We start from the raw sequence: 4,395 nt of genomic DNA on the forward strand, positions 1-4,395 counted from the left end.
ATAATATAACCTGTTTCTTATATCGCAAAGCTTCATGTTCTTTCTACTGTAGCCACTAATATGTTCACAGGTGATGTGAATCATGAAGCTTTGTATGCCTAAATGAATAAAACAAGATTGATTTGTATTTAAGAAATAAAATTAATCCATAGTTCTAGTTCGTTATCCATTCTTGACATTTTATACCAGGAATGAGGGCATGGGCTGAGGGCTTAGTGGAGACACATAGTAAGTTACTGCAGCAGGGGCATGGGATGGTATAAAACCAACCAGCAGTGATGGCAAAAGATGAGAAAGTCTCTTGGATATTTTCTCCTGATTTTAACTTCTAGGAGCTACTCTGCCATGGAATTTGTGCAATATTTAGGATGAAATAAACAAAATTTCAACAAATTTAGTTTAAAGATCTGATTGACTTTCATTAGCAGTTCATGATTCAGGCAGTGCCTTAAATAAAGAATAAGCTAAGTACTCTGTTGGGCATGGTGGAACTATTGGTTTTTATAAATAAGCTTGAGTAGAAACAAAGAAATAAAATTGTACAAAAAGTGGATTGATTACCACCAGGTTACTTCAGGTTGCTTTCATTGTAAAGGTTAAAGCTGAAAGAAATTCCTTGATACACAGTCTAAACTGGTCTGTTTGGGGATTTGGCTATCAGCTCTCTCCTGATTTCTCAAAAGGTCAGAAAAACAACTTAGTTTCAGTTTATTGATGTGGAATTTGAGCATGAGTGACTCCATTTTGACTTGGTCTTTTGGGACATAGTGCAGGAGCTCAGTCCAAATAAATGGTCTCCCATAAGTTTTAATTAACAAGGGATGGAGCATGAAGTTGCAGGTTCAGACTATTTTAAAAGGAGGGAAAGGAGACCAGAGGTGTCTAGTTTCTACACTGAAAATGAAAGAGAAATGGGAGCTCCTCATAGAAAACATAATATTTAGTACAGTGCTTCAGAATAACACAGACTGAGTTTCAATCTTTGTTTTAACATGTTTTATTTGAAAGACATTGGGGATATTATTTCATTTTTCCAAACCGAATTTTCTCATCCAGGAGATATGGAAAATAATAGTACCCACTACATAGGATGGCTTGAATGATTAAATGAGTTAGTGCTATACTTGTAATGTTTCTGTGTTTAAAAAAAATTATCTTGAAATCTAAATCCCTAAGGTGATGGTATTACCTTTGGAAGGTGATCAGTTCATGAGGGCTTTGCTCTCATAAATGGGATTAGTGTCCTTGTAAAAAAAAGGTTGAGAAGGTTTGTTTGCCTCTTTTACACTTTTCACCATGTGAGGACCTAGCAAGAGGCATCATCTATGAAGCAGAGAGTGAGCCTTCAACAGACATTGAATCTACTGGCACCTTAAACTTGGACTACCCAGCCTCCAGAACTGTGAAAAATAAATTTCTATTATTTATAAAAATCATCCAGTCTAAAGTATTCTGCTAAAGCAGCTTGAATAAAATAGATATAGTGAAGAAGCAATTATTGTTTCCCCACACCTTACAAAGAGAGATAGTGAACACCAATTAATTAGACAGAACCAGGCACAGAAAATGTCCTCAATTAATGTTAACCATTATGATGATGATAATGACGATGTTGATGACAACAGTGATCATGATGAGCAGGATGATAGATCCTATCATTGTTATGACAACTACTCTTACAATGGCAACTCAAGGTTTGTGGAAGCCATTTATACATAAGGGACACAAGTCTAGCATATGCAATAGTTGAATGAAATATTAGTATGAGAGGTTTTATGTTTACATCCTATGAGTATGAAGGCTAAAATAAAGTACAAAGGCAGCCATGAGGAAAGCTGAAATGGGATCCTAAATTTTTCCATGGATATTCCATAAAGTCAATAATTCACCGACAGAGAATTCATGAGCTCACTTCAGCATTAACAGCAAATTTTATAAAAAGGTAAGAAAAGAGGACTTTAAATATTTCAAAGTACTAAATATCCCACATCCCCAAAGATACAGAGATAGGAGAGATGAATCTATTTGAATGAAAGATAAACTCACAGAAGGTGATGTTGAGAGATTAATTTCATTATTACTAGTGTATGGTAACTTATTTGCGTTTTACTCAGGTATAACCATAGTCAGACATTCTGCTCTTGCTGATGTAAATTTGAACACAATCTTGTAATAACTTTCATGAATTATGCTGTAATAATATCCTCACTAATAGGAGTGGTATTTGAGGTTGCTTAATGTCTAACACAAATACTAGACAAAGAGCCGAGAAGTCACTTACAGGGTTTACAGATGAAAGCTGCCCACCACCTCTTAAGTTTTGTGAAATGGTCAGTCAGTGTCTCTCTACAGAGATCCTTTTTGGACAGGGGAGGAGAAGAGGAAAAAGGAGACTGTGATACAGCCTACTCATTGTTGCAAAATTACGATTATTGTTTCTCCACACCTTACAAACATTTCACACAGTTTTACACAGTCCGTGCCACAAAACGTACCAAGCAAACAACTGACGCATTAGTTAAGGGGCCTTCCATTTTACTTTGACAGTTCACGATAATGGAATTTAATTGTGAAAAAAGCAGAATAATTTTAGCTTAATGTCATTAGGTTCATTCAAACTGGAAATCAGGGACATATTTAACAAAGGTTTTGAAACTTCTTTTGAAATCAGGAAGCTGCTCTGCACAGATAAGAGGAGAGGTTTAAGAATTCTCTATCAGAAATTTCAAGGTTTTTTTCCATCTGCTTTTTCAAATTAACTGGTAATTATCCAGAAAGGCACATAATAGCACAGAAATGACAGAAGCCAACAAAGGTTTTCCTAAGATATGTAAATTGTCAGTGATCAGCAAGGTGCAACAGAAAGGCTTTCTACAGCACAATTATTTATGCTAGTTCAGCTTGCATTTAGGTAGCAGTGAAGGTCTGTTACAGAGAAGCTCCTTATCATGGACCCTGCACATTAGCTTCCACCAGCGCTAAGAAAACATGGCAAAAAGGTTGCTTAAAAGACTCGTGATTGTTCCTTATGTAGAAACTGTTTTCCAAAAAACAATATTTTTTTCACCAACCTGCATATTAAACAATAAAAATTTCCTTTATTTTTCTAGCATGCTATAGTTGTTAGATACTTTCCAGTTAATATTTACATATGAGTTTGTTCGCTCTATGAATGTGGATCTTCTCAAGACCCTATATGCAATCAAACTGTGTGTCCTATGGGTAACCCATGAGATTCTGGGACACTTTTAGAGCATGTGCCTTCCTTATAGAGCCTCTTCCTGACTGTAAAGGTTTCCCATGACCCATAAAAAAGAATATCCTGGCAAATCTGACTTGTCCAAAGCCCTTGATTTATTCAGTTAATACATTCTCTGGCCTCAAAGTCTTTGATTTATTCATTAATCCATTATCTGGTCTCTTAACAATTTTCAAAAGCTCAGTAATTTTCCTGATATATAAAAGGAACCTAATAAGCAATAACAATATAAAACTTAAAATACTGATAATATTACTTACAACTATTATTTATGGAATGTTTACTAAAAGAAACAAATTAACTCATTATATGTTTACAACAACCCTATGAGATGCTTATTATTCTCCCAAGTTTACAGATGATAAAAGATACTCAGAAAAGCTAATTAACATGTCCAAGAGCAAACTTTGTAGATACTAACTTAAAATTTAGATCCCAGGTCTATTTTATCTCTAAAGTCTATTATGTTAATCACTAGATGACATTATTTCTACAATGAATATGTGTTGAAGAAAAGAAATAAATGATGGCATTCCTTATTACTTACCTCTCTCCAGAAGTCCACTCTTTCTATCTGTTTCACTTCTCCTTTTAGGTATTCCATTCATTTGTTTTCCATTCCCAGCTTTGACTCTGCCTTATGGATCTATATCACGCCTCAGCTCCATGATTCTATGAGAAGCCGTCCAGACGAAATCCTAGACTTCACAAGCCCCTTGAAGTCTCTCCCCTTGAATCCTGTTCTATACGTTGTCATAGTCTTCCTCGTCTTTTATGTAGGGTCTAAATATTGATGAAAACAAAATATAATCATCAAGAGAGTATTAAGCATTCCTTTGAAATTATATTTTCTATAAATAAAGTATTCACCAAACTGAACTCTTCTGTTCTGGCCCTGTTAGGAGGCAGTCAATACTATACAACAGTCTATCTTAGGTTTAAAAATTGTTTCTGGGGGGTGGAGCAAGATGGCCGAATAGGAACAGCTCCAGTCTCCAACTCCCAGCGCAAGCGACACAGAAGACTGGTGATTTCTGTATTTTCAACTGAGGTACTGGGGTCATCTCACTAAGGAGTGCCGGATAATAAGTGCTGGTCAGCTGCTGCAGCCAGACCAGCAAGAGCTGAAGCAGGGC

The sequence above is a fragment of the Colobus angolensis genome, unplaced genomic scaffold (assembly GCF_000951035.1).
Source record: "Colobus angolensis palliatus isolate OR3802 unplaced genomic scaffold, Cang.pa_1.0 Scaffold227, whole genome shotgun sequence".
Taxonomy (NCBI): domain Eukaryota; kingdom Metazoa; phylum Chordata; class Mammalia; order Primates; family Cercopithecidae; genus Colobus; species Colobus angolensis.